Below are 14,418 nucleotides of genomic sequence, written 5' to 3' on the forward strand. Positions count from 1 at the left end.
CAAAAAAAATCGAGTTAAAGGGAGTAAAATTCGAGTAATCGAGAATAATTAACATGAAATTGAAGATAAAAGGATCGGGACCTTATAAAAAAATCGAGTTATAGTAATATTCGAGTTATCGTACTTCGAGTTATAGCGAATTGACTGTAATTAGAGCAGACGATATTTTAAGTTACGGAATCAGACACAAAAGCCTACTTTCTCTGAATAAGCATACTTTTTTTCGATGAATTCGGATTTCTGACCCCCAAAGTATAGGGGGTAGCCGCAATCTGAGGAATATGGTCGCAATAGTTTGGTCAGGATAGCGCTCCAAAGTTTGGACCTCTTTCACTTTTTGCGTATTTCGCTATATCTCGAGAACTTTTGAAACGAATTGAAACATTTTTGTGCACAATTACAAGATTCGTTTATTTAAAGATAATTCCATGTAAAAATTAACTTTTAATAAATATTTATTATTATTTTATTTAAGAATGGTGGAAAAAATTTTGAATGTTAAGGTAAGGTATACAATTTTTTGCGTCATTTTAAGGAATATAATTTTACATTGCAAAATCGGTTGAATAGTTCCTGAGAAATTTAGTTTAGAAAAAAATCAGATGTTTAAAATTCGATTTCTCAGGAACTATTTTACCGATTTCGCTCAAAATTTGTATTTTGCCATATAAAATTACATGCTTTAAAATGATATAAGAATTGTATACTTCACAATTCAAAATTTTTCGATTATTATTTAATAAAATAATAAAAAATATTTACTAAAATTTATTTTTTGCATGGAATTATCTTTGGATAAACGAATTTTATAACTGTGTACGAAAATTTTTCAATTCGCTTAAAAAGTTCTCGAGATATGGCGAAATACGCATAAAGTAACATTAACGTTAAGGGCTTCAAACTTTGAACCGCTCTCCTGATCAAACTATGGGGACCATATTTGTGCAACTACCCCTCATATTTTGGGAGTCAAAAATCCAAATCCGTTGAAAAAAAGGTATGTTTATTCAGAGCAAGTATGTTTTTGTGTTTGATTTTGTAAAATATATCCCGGTAATACAATGGAATAAAAAAAAATTCAGCTTTCGGTAATTAGTTCCAGAATTATCAACTGTTTAACCCGTAGTACAAAAATACCATGTTGGTCAATCTGTATCCTGTTGAAATGCAGCTACGGTATTGAAATTTGTCGTGCTGAAAGAGCCATTTTTTAATGAAATTAACTAGAGCTTTTTCCTAAATTCCAATTTATAATAAAGTTATTGAACTTTTTAGTGTTTTTTGTGATTTTTTTCTTCTTCTTAATTTTGATTTTAAGTGCTGACATTGGCCATAGTAACCATTGTAATAGCGAAATTCATTTCCCTCTCTCTCGAGATCTTTATTTTGTAATTATTATGATCATTAATAAGTAAATGTTAATCAAAAATAATGGTGAAAGAGATTAAATGTTGCCAGACATAAATCTCAATATTTATATTGGAATATTTGATTAAATTACATATAATGATATTATATATAATTTAAACAAGTATAGATGATTATTTTTAAAACCCAGCTAATCGACCATTCGTCACGGTTAGCATACCGACAAAATGTTTGTACATTTGGTTAACAAAATGTTCCTGATTTTGTGAAAAAATTTAAACTTTAAAGGTAATAAAATAAATAAATAATAATGATTACGGTAAACATTTCAATACAATCGAATAAACATCCTTTAACGTTATTTTAAAGATACTTTTTTAATATAATAAAAGTGACGTTATTTATTTTAACTAGAAATAATTAACATGCATTGTGAATTCTATATTACCTTCAGCGAAACTTTCTGACAAATATATATAATTTATTTTTTGTGCAGATAAAAGAATTTTTAAACCACATTACTTCCTAATAGTTTAAAAATTTTATTTCCTGTTAAATATTTTGAGTCTAAAATTCTGAAAAATGTGTGATCGTCATATCCGGCGGATCTAATCTTTTTCTTTAGAGTGTATCCTATCAATTTTTTTCTGAGTATCTATCTATTTGAAATTTATTTTTTGGGAAAAATCTTAAAACTCTTTCAGAAATATCCACCTTAGGCAATATACAGGCAATATTTTTACCTCGCCTGAATTTATTTCTGCTACACATTTTCAAAACCTCTGAGAGTTGCAATTTTTGTGAAAAGTGTTTACTTTTTTGCCTGTCTATGATGATAATAGTTAATAGCTTTCTTAATGAAAACAAGTGTTAGGTCATTAATAAACATTACAAACGTCCTAATTTTTATTAACTCTTCGCTTCATATTTAATCTTTTGCATTATAACAATATTCTTTAAATTTTTTTCTCTGAAAAACACTTTGAACGAAAATCATTATTCTTAAAATATATTAATAAAAAAAGTTACTACCCTCGCTCTGAATCGGAAGGAAAAGCTGACCAAAAATCTAAATATATTATGTAGTTTTTATAGGGTTATGAAAATTATCGGCAATGAAAACGGCAAGTCAATCGAAAGCGCAATCGTATCCTAATAATCGTAATCGTATCCAATTTTCGGTGGAAGTAGTTCCACCAAGAATTGCTGAAAAATGCTCGTGTGATATAGAAATCGCAGTTGCCCGAAATATCAGCAACTGTTTCTCTTCGCAGAAAAAAAAAATCTCTAATCAAGAAAACTCACACTTGAACCAATCAGATCGTTTGTATTTTATGACGTTTCAATTCTATGTGATGACTTTTGCTTAAAAACAACCTTTACAACTACTCAAACTGAGGAGTGATTTTGCGAGCGATAGTTTAAACAGTTGGCAACGCCTCCTGTTACGTCTTTTTGTAGCTCCTTTCTAACATCGTTTCTCCGTATCTTGTTCCCAAAATTCATGAATCAGTTCTTACAATTTTAATAATTATATTTTCTATCTTAGTTTCAAGTAAATTGCTTAGGTTCCTTTACAGAAAATGAAACAACGTCGATCATTCATGTCTTAATAATAATATCAGGGGTCTGTTTAGAAAAAATTTGGGTCCGTAAACGCAGTGGTGCGCAAACTTTTTTCGACTGCGACCCCTTTTGTAGAGAGAAAATTTTTGGCGACCCCTAGAGATAAATGTCCACAAATACGATGTATATTTTGAGCATTTCTTTCGTTTCATCGAATAAAAACATCATCATATTTGACTCATATTAATTTTATTTATAATTTTAAGAAAATACTTTTTGTATAACACAAAAATCAGTAATTGCCCTTTAATGAAATGTATGTGGCTGCAAGTTTCTAATTATCTCATCGATGTTTGGATGTATGTTGCTAATTGCAATTCGCATATCATCTTCAGGGTTTAAACGCGAGCGGTATTTAGTTTTTATTGAAACTAGTTTGCTAAATCCAGTTTCACATAAATACGTTGATGCAAATTGTATTAACACTCTGATGGCATTCTTGCATAAAACGGGATATTGTTTTTCCACGGATAGCCAGATAGAGAATACATTACGCATTACGGTCAAAGAAAGAGTGGACAGCATGAAATTGCAATTAAACAGTGAGTGACGGCGCTTCACTCTTTATATGTACACTGTATAGTATGCAGCATGCAGGGATAATGCATTTCATAAAAATTTGGCTACCCCCAAAGAACTTCTGACGACCCCCACAGGGGTCGCGACCCCTAGTTTGCGCACCACTGCGTTAACGGACCCTTCACAAAATATCTTTTCATAAAAATGGACCCTTCACAAAATAATTTATCTTTTAATCGGACCATTCACAAGAGACACTCGAAAGACATTTGCGTATTATTGTAAATGGGCGGGAAAAATTGACTGATGCTGAGTATTCAGCTATAAATAGATATTTTCAAATCAGCTGGCAATCGACGTATTACTCTAATGTTTTGTTAATCATGTTTTTCTGCTTTAATTTTAAGACTAAGTTTGATCTCATTTCATTTATATTACGTACCTTAACCTCTTTGAAGTCAAAAAAAATTTATAAATTTCAAATGTAGTATTCTAAGAAATTTTTTCTACTTCTACAAACATTGTGAGTACATTCTTATTGATATTAAATGATATTTTTTTGTAAATAAATAATTGAGCAATATATTATTCATAAAATTAATTGATAAGATATTTTGCAAATAAAAATTAACTTACATAAATTTAAAAAAAAAAAAAAAACTATTATAAATTTAAGATATGTTTACACATTAGAAGTGATACATAACTAAGTTGTGTTATTTAAAATATGTCAATTGAAATTATTAAAATTTTTGAGTGATTTTGTTTCCATTATTCGTCCGAAATGAATATTCTGTGTTGTGCAGTATAGGTTAAATACCAAATATTTGTATGTTGCATCTCTAATTTAGTAGCAGCAATAGCTGTTTATTTTTGAAAATTAAACATTTTTTTGTTATAATTTTACAGTGTTGAGTATAATCTTGAATCCATTTACAATTTAAAAACTCATTGAAAAGGTTTTTTGCAATAACAGTACCCTATTTGCACAAATTCACAAAACAGGATCCTGGTTGAAAGAATGTGACTTAACGCTTATTTCATATTCACTAATTACGAGTAATTTTTTCACAATTTTACAAAAACAGGACAGTTCACAAAATGTCTGGACCGACCGCTGAATATTATACTCATTGAAACCTAGTTTGCTTTAAATTTTATTCTCATGTTTTTGTTTATTTATTTAAAATTTTATTCTTGCGTTTCTATATAACATTATTTTTAACATGAATAAATAGTAAGGACTTTTCACGTAAATACAAGTTTCCAATAATGGTAAAACATCAAATTAGTACAATTAATTCTGATTACCCATTTTAAAAACATTTTTAATCAGCATTTTAATAATAAAAATATAGAATTGATTTTGAATGTGCATTGAGTAATCCTTATTTAAATTTAACAGCATCATGCAATTTTAACTATGCTGAGGGCTCGTAATGATCTTAAGTATTAAAATCTCTAATTTCAATTTACCTTTCTTATTGTCTAATTGCTGAACCAAACAAATAAAAACTACACATGTTTAGTTTAGGTTTATTATAAGAGATTTTAAAATATATACAAATAAAACTGCAAAAGCATTTGTGGTAGTTTGAAAAAAAACAAAAAAAACTATCATATCTTAGAGGAAAATTTTCTAAAATGTTAAAAAGTGTAATTAGAATTAATTTCATTAGTGAAAAAAATATATATAGCACATTTATAATTCCTAAAATTTATTTTATAGCGAAGTTGTATACAACAAAGTATATAAGTAACAGTAAGTGTGTAAATATATTAAATTACAATAAAATAAAATAAAAATATATAATAAATTAGAAGATATATTTTTTTAATTCCACACTTATTTCCAGACTAAAAATAAAAACCAGATGTTTGTATTTAATGAGAGATCCACTTGAAAAAATGAAAAGATAATTTCGAGAGATAGAGCTTAATTTAACGTTTATGGTTTCATAAAAATATGGTTTTTGAAATAAATGAAAATTTAACTGATTTCAGTAAATATTTTAGATAAATAATTTCGAAAGAGTTCTATGTAGATTTTCTATTGAATTCTACAATAAAAGAGGGTGCCGTATGCTAAATAAATCTGGGTAAAACGAAAAAAAACATCACTATTTCATGAGTTATCCTGAAAAATAATTAGGTCCTTAGCAATTGAGTATTTGCAATTAATTACATGGTTATGCATGGCGTGTTGATGTTATTGCTTTAAGGCTTGAGTTTATTATTGCTGAAACAATTTTCGGATCAAATTTAATTTGATACCGGCAAGCAACGTCACGCGCGTGTCTAACCCGATTGGCTGACCCATATTTGAAGTTGCTTGCAGGCATTCAATTGGCCACCAATGTAGCGATATATATATATTTTTTAACATGACAGACGTTTTCCATCTTTCACCCAGTTTCACACTTAGCTTATGAATGAGCGATGTGCTACATTACAATCAATGTGAAACACTTATTGCTTGTAGCTCCGACATTATGATGACTTTAGTTGTGTGCAACCATAAAGTCGTGAAATGATTTCTTAATTATTTAAAATTTGCTAGGATGCCCAGTAATTTTCGGAAATACAGTACTTTTGAGTTAATTTCATGTGTAAAAAAAATAAAAATAATGTTTTATCTTGCCTTAGCTAAATTTGTATGGACGCGTTAAAAATACAGAAAATAACCTTTTTCAAAGAAAATTCAGCAAAAAAAAAAGATAAGTAAATGCATACAAAGATATAAATACGCCAAAATGTATTAAAAAACTTTTGGGGGCAACCAAATTCCCAGTTCTTTTCTTTTTAGCTATTGCTAGGGCGACGAAAACGGAACAAGAAAATAGATCAAAGATTCAAGTTATCTTTAACTTAAAATTAAATTCAAGTTAAAATTAAAGATTCAAGTAATCTTTAATTTAGTGCAAAAAATAAGGTTTCATGTGAGCAAGCATTTCTTTCGCGGGAAAGAAACACACCTGAAGTCAAGCAATTCGGCACGCGGAAAGAATTCATATGCTTGAATTAATTTTTCCATCACTGCAGCTGGGAATATTTTAAAAGCGATATCTATCTAAGCACAAGAAAATAAAAATTAAATAAAAACAGCAACATTAGCAAGGATTTATTTACATTCTATTCAGATAAAGCGGAATTTTAATAAAGTATAACTCGGCCCACGCGAAAATGATAAAAACTCACATCTCAGAAATTTCATCCATAAAATTGATAATGTAAAAAATTGAAGATGTTTGACCTTTTTAAGATGTTTCATTTAAAAAAAAATATATATATCTGTTTTTCTTTTTGTTTTAAAGGTGTAACTTAAACTCTTATTTTAATATTACATAATCTCTTATTTAATAACTAAAATTTTGTATTTTGAGATCCCTTTAACAATTAATTTACTGCATAGAAGGCAATTGCTTTAACCTGATGTATTCAAAATCATCTTAACGTAATAGCATGAAAGAAATACGTCGCCAAATTAGATAGTTTCAAAGAGTTATCTGAGCCACGGCTTTGTTAGTAGTTCTTTTAAAACGTGTTTTTATAAAAATAAATATTTTAAAAGTAACGTTAATTGAAATGAAAAAAAAAAGAAGTTATGTATTGAAAGGCAAATGTAATGGAAAAGGGGTGCTAATTCTTTAAAGGGAAATATAAAAAATCTCCATGCAATTATTGTCGCAATCGATGCATATCGAAATTAAAAAAATAAGTATGTACTAAAAAGCAAAATTTATGGAGAATAGATACTTAATCGTTTATTAAAGGAACCGTAAAAAAGTGCCTTTAATGACGCTAATAATGTTTAATTGATGTTGATATGTATTAATTGAAATAAAATAATAACCTAAGTACTAAAAAAGCAAACAAAAAAAAAAAAAATAACCAGAAAATCGGCATACGCAGGTGAGGCTTAAATAATTTTGGTAATACGTACTGCTAGTATTATGATAATTGTTATTGAGAATTTTACAACGGATTCCCGCAGCTTCAGAAAATATTTTTCCAGCGGTAGCAAATATAGTGTGTTAATAATTTAAAGCTAGAACAACCATGGGTATTTTTAATGCATATATATATATAAAAAAAAATTCAGGAAAAATATCATAAAACAGACACATGATTTGAAATACAGTTACTAACGAAAATTTCTCAGCACTTTCGACCAAGATTTTCCACAAATAAGCTTTAGGCATCATTTTTGTTTTGTGTCGGCAGAGGGAACATAGACGTTATTTTTTACTTCTAGTTTCAGGAAACTCAGAGGAGTGGGGGAGGGGAGCGGGTAGTTTCTTTGTAGTAATCTTACTTCGTTGATAAAGTTCATAATAAAGGTCTTTCGAGGAACTTGTGAAAAGTTACGCACTTTAACAAATTCCAGGGATTGATGAAATACATCTATGATGAAAAATTAAAGCATTAAAAACGTATATTCTTGCAGGGAGACGTTTAGTGCTAAAGGTGCGGATTTTTTTTTAAAAATTAACATTAAGTGATAGTTTTTTCCAACCTCTAATAAAATATTTAAGAAAAAAGTGCAAGGTAGTTGAAGGTTTGCTAATTGGTGGGATTTCTTTATAATTTACCCGTATTTGTAACAACTATTGAAATTCCTTTTATCTATAGACTAAGTAAGTTTATAAAATATAAAAAGATTTCCGCGTTGGGACATTTCTTTCCTGCAAAGGAACGTAAACACGACTTGGTCTAGCTTGTAGCTAGACCTTGAAGGAATAAGCCACACACACCAAGCTACTTTTGTCAATGTCTTTTCCTAGATATATCCAAACTGCTCAAAGATTATTTGGTTTTAGTTCCACAGCCAGCTAGAAATTTGTCTTTTTTTATTTACGTAACTTTTAAAGACAAGAGCTGTTAATTGAATTTTATTACCTTTTTCTGCTTTAAAACACAAATAAGAATTTTTCAAAAAAAAAAAAAAAAAAAAAAAAAAAAANTATCTGATAAAAAAAAGACTATTTCTCATGAATATATATATATACACTATCTGGTCATTAATGACCGGACACCCCTCATTTCGGATACATGAGGTGCTAGCATCAAGTTAGTAGGGCCGCCACGCGCCCGAATCACAGCCTTAACCCTTCCAGGAAGGCTATGCACTAGGTGTTGGTACACGGTGGCAAGTATTGCCCGCCATTCCTCCTGTAACATGGCGAAGAGTTGAGTGGTGGTTTTGGGGCGTTGTGGTCTGGCCCTCAATAGGCGCTCCAACTCATCCCAGGGATGCTCAATTGGATTGATGTCGGGACTTTGGGATGGCCAGTCAAGCTCTTGCACCCCCATTTTATCAAACCAGTCCGTGATGGCATGTGCTTTATGAATGGCAGTGTTATCGTGTTGAAACACAAACGGGTCATTTCCGAACTGTTGCCACAGGGTGGGAAGCGCCGAATTGTCCAGGATGTCTCTATACCCTTCTGCGTTCAGGGTTCCACGCACTAACACCAAGGGTCCAAGGCCAAACCATGAGAAACAGGACCACACCATAATTCCTCCACCGTCGAACTTCACAGTGTCCGGTCATTAATGGCTAGATAGTGTATATATAACTATTATAGTTATATATATAATAACTATTATAGTTATATATATATATATAACTATTGTAAGACAAGTTGGTCATTTCCAAGTTTGCGAATTCATAACTCGAAGCGACCGGAATAAAAACAATTACGAGAGTTTGGAGAGCAGCAGCGAATTCTTTAGTTGAAAAAAAACTCGTATAGTGTGTCAAGTCAGGCTGGAATAAAATAAAAATATGCAATTGAGAAACATTGCGCTAAAAACACGCTAATAGCGGTCATTTTGATCGAAAATAGTAGTTCTGAGTTCATGCACTCATTTTATATTCTCATAATGAGGAAATTCTAATACATATAAAGATATCAAAAAGCCAGGAAAAGTTACGAAAGTCAAGTAAGCTGGTATAATTATTTTAAGTCTTAGCCCCGCTCAATGTTTATTTGTGATCAAAATGAGCGCATTAGAATTATAAGAGCTTTTTCTACCACTACTTATATTTTAAACAGTATATTAAATGTCAGACAGAAAAATAACCATGCTCCAAACTTCTTATCCAAGATCTGGTAAGAATTCTATTTTATTTTTAAAGCCTTGGCTTCATTTTGCTATCACTGACAAATGTATTTTGTACAAAACTCAAATATTGAAGGGTTATGTAATAGGTACTAAGTATTGTATTGATATATTTAATTTTAAAAACGATACTGTGAAAATAGGAGTTTTACGGAACTCTGAAGGGATAAATAAGTACCAGAGTAAATTACTTGCTAATAGATAAATTTCGACTATGAGTTAGCCGAAAGCATCATGTCCAGTAACGCTGAATACAGTTAATCTCTATTCCGATAGAATGGACAAAAAATAAGTGTTTTGCTTAATTTAGTAACGTAAACGGTCATAGCGATAAGATCAACGGGAATAATAATAATTGATTAAAATTTTTTTAGCTTTATTAATTGCGTAGGTATATTCCTTTTGTGCATGATTTCGTAGTGTTGTTCAGTGCTGATTTATTGATTCTTTTCTTTATTTATTCATCCTGTTCAAAGAACAAGTATTCAGCTAGTTAACAAACAAATGCATTAGTATACTTCGTACTAATGATTTTATTTATTAATAAAAAATATGTAGACCAGGGTGTCTCACATGTCACGAAAATTTTCGTGACCTTTATTACTAATACCATGGTTTTCAATTCTTCCAACGAATCTGAAATTGAGGAATAAGAATTAGATTTTAAAAAGTGGCAATTAAAAGATCCACCAAAACAGGTTTTTGTTAGAGACATTTTGAGGACGTCTATGGCCGCCATTTGCGTCAACGTGTTAATCACCTTCTTCTCTACTGAGACAAGTGTTGTCAGCAGACTAGCTTGCTGTTGCAAAAACAAAGATGGTAATGCTACCGCTTATAAAGAGTAAGAGAACTACTTATAACTGATTAAACCAGTTTACACAGAGAGAATTTAAAATCGTGCTAAGAAGGAATTACCAAGAAGAAAACGCGAAGTAGCATGAGTTTAAGTGGTATAAAGTTATTTGACTGCTCCCTTCACTCAACGTGTTGCACAGATGTTACGAGTTGAAATTCCGATCATTTCATCCTCATGGGTCACCATCACGATTCTTGTAGATCGGATACTGATGCAAGACGTTCACAGAAACGTTTACACTATTTGCTTATAGCACCAGGCAGTGCTCACCGTAAATAACATCGATAATAAATGTCAGCATTACACTCACGAGTCGTTAAAAATCCTACTACAGTTTTGAAGGCATTCATTTTAGCACCACTTTACATACACTTTAATGCTCTCATGCAGATGGGTTAATCGCATTCACCCTTTGATTTATAATCCTAAAGTTGCTACACTTTTATGATATATTACCGTCCAATTTTTATTTGGGCAACAGGTGTTAGAACTAATTGAAAATAGTAATGCGTGCATCAATTGTAAGAAGTTTGGAAATAATTGTTAAAAGTGTGTTGTTTTCAAAATACAAAAACAGAACTATGTAGAGACATGAAGAGTAAATATTTTTAATAGAAAAAGTCAATTCATCAGATAATAATTACAGCAAAAACTTAACTCATTGAACTAAAAAACATGGGTATTGAAGCATGATTCGCTTTAGCATTTAATTTAAACTCTGAAAATTTCAAAATGAAACAAACACAACATGTATTTAAAAAACAAACAACAAAAACACATATATTAAATCTTGAGCAATAACAATGCATCAATATCGTCAACTATTGATTGATGAAGCTGCTGATTTGTTTATAAACAGATTTGCACAACTCTGACTACTTGAAGGGAAAGCAATATTTAAAAACACTTTTCTTCAAAAATTGTACACTATATGAAAAAGTGAGCATGAAAAATCAACAGTCGACGATATGAAAATGACATTAAATGGCCAAAGGAAAATGACTACTTTTGTTTTGTCCAAATAAAATTATTATAACAACAAACATACAAAAATTAAGAAACTATTCGCATAAATAAACTCTCAACTCGTTTGCGCATCAAGCAATTACCACAGTTATGCACAAAATCAAGCATTAAATATCAAACTTGATTTTTTTTTTTTTTAACATCAAAACTAACCTCTACTTGAATTAATTACCTCACAAGATAAAGTAAGATATTCTTTTTCAAACCCATGAAAAGTCTGACTTCAAAAAGTGTTAGATAAACAGATAAAATATAATATTTTCAAGTGATGTAAATATAAAAAAAAAATTATGTAAAATATATTCATCAGATAGAGAAGAAAACAATTGTGGTACAAGAGAACTTTATATCACAAGATTTTGGTTTATCAAGATTGCAAAATTTTTTTCTTTTTTTTTTAAGAATTAAAATTTTTGACTGTTTTCTATACAGTAAGTGTAGTTAAATAGATATAAATATTCCTAACAGTAGTGAACGTATTATTGATGGAAAAAATTTAGAGATGGGCGAATAGCACATGTCCATGGTTGAATATCACAACTTTTTTCGCGCTATCGAATTATTCTTACGAGTAAATAGAATTTCGAATGAATTTCGCTATCGCACTTTTTATATATAGTTTTAATATTAGAATACAATGATTAGATTGCTGAATTGGAATATGATTTCGAAAATTGATATCATGATTGAAGACGCATAGTTCAGACAAAAGTACAGTAAATTTTTTTTTAATGAAAACTGTCTGATAAAAAAATAACATACCCTGCAAATATTTTACTTAAAATAAATTACTATTTTTTCCAACTTATTAGGCCTTTGAGAAATTTTTGTATAAATTTTTTTCGTAATTGCAAAGCGATCAATATTGTTTTAATTCTCAAGTTTCTTCTGATTAACCATTAAAATCTAAGCTTATCTTATTTCAAATCAATTATTTATATCTGATAATAATAGAACACACAACGTTTCATTAGAATATTAAAATTCATCTAACTTTTTGATAAATTAATTTATGTGGGAAAAATTTTAAAAATAAAAATGTGAAGAGTACATTATTCATAAAATTCTTTCAAATTTCTTTTAAAAGCTGTTATTTAAAAACGTTTACCCATCAGGCACTATAAAATAAACTAAACTCAATAAGTGCCCTTCGTTCACCTCCAATAAAATTTACCTTTTAACTTTTTAGTAATAAATAACACTAAATTTATGCTTGCATTATAACTCAATATATGCCAAATATTTTTACTAATAGCTCAATATGTGCTAAGAAATTTTTGTTAAATCATACAGAAGTTCACTTTTTGTATTTTCATTTTTGTTAATGACACAGAAGTTCACTTTTTGCACTTTCACTATAATAAAAGATAAAACGTTTTATGCCATAACACTAATTATTATCCACAAAAAACTCATTAAATAACTGAGTGAATAAAACTTATTTCAATGAGTTTTATAAATATGTAGTAGGCGTAACGAAGGGCGAAAAAGTTACAATTGAAAAAAGCATCGATTGTTTTCTCATTTTCAAGTGACAAAATTTCAAATCAGTATTTTCACGATACATTTGTTTCAAAACATTCATCTAAGAAATTATACTGAAAATATAGTGTATTAATAAAATCCTTATATTTATGGAGAATAAGACCAACATTATTTTACACAATAGCTTTAAAAACATAAGTTAATTTTATAAATTCATTTAATACCAAATCAACAAACTATAGAATTAAATATTTATACAGGGTAGAGTCGAATAACATTCAAACTATAGTAAGAACTCATTCTTGTTAGGTGAGAAATGGAAGAGGAAAGAACTTATAGGGTCAGTTGATATGGACACACATTCTTCAGTTCAAAGTTATTAATAGCAAAATTAAATGAGACAAAAAGGCAAGCGACATAGTTAGAACAATCAAGAGCTTAAACAAGCCATCATTGACGAAATTGCATCTGTTGACAATGACTTGTGAAGGTGGGTGTCCAGCAAGTTCTTTAAGAGTTTCAATTAAAATGGAGGCCATCTTTCTAAACTTTAGAATGTTAATGAGTAAGTGGCCTGTTTTAGTGTATTTATAGATAATATTACCTTCTTTTTTAATTTGATAATATATGGTCATTTGAAAGGTATAAATTGGCATGGTGCCACTCTGTATATTGATGATTTCAAGAGGGATTCCAATTTATATACATTTTTAAACCAAATACTAATTGTACATGAGAAAATACAGATCAGATTAATAATTACATTTATTTAACCAATTGCAATGTTTAGATCAGTTTTGAAAAAAGGAAGAGAAGAAAATAAGTGATGTTTAATGAAACAGACACAAATAACCAAACACATATAGTACACAAAAATATAAACAAATAAAAATGAATACGCACAAAAATTCATTTTTCCAATGTATCCTAAAGATAATAAGGAAATAAAATATTTCTCTAATTTACTTTGATTTTTACTAATACAATACAAAGAATATTAAAAAAAAATGTGCTAATTAAAAATAGATGTATTCATTATTTCATTTGAATGAAGCATTTTTATATATTATAAAAATTATAATTTTAAACGTAAAATGGAAATGGTTATACTCCCCCTTTTCCCCTAAAGTACAAGATCTAAGCAGTTATACTGGCCTTATTCTCAATACATAAGAATTATGAAAACTTTACAACTAAAAAATTCTCTGGCTAATAAGCTCGATTAAGTTCTTTTATGCTAATTTAGTATCGAAAATCTTTTTTTAAAAACTTTTGTACAGATTGTCATTTTAATAATTTTTAACTATCAAGAATTGAAATAAATAAGCTAACTTATTTTATTGAGGCAAAGAAAAGAAGTGCTTTATGAATTTAATGTTTTAATATAAAATAAATCACAAAATAAATAT

Source organism: Parasteatoda tepidariorum, chromosome 7, assembly GCF_043381705.1.
Source record: "Parasteatoda tepidariorum isolate YZ-2023 chromosome 7, CAS_Ptep_4.0, whole genome shotgun sequence".
NCBI lineage: Eukaryota > Metazoa > Arthropoda > Arachnida > Araneae > Theridiidae > Parasteatoda > Parasteatoda tepidariorum.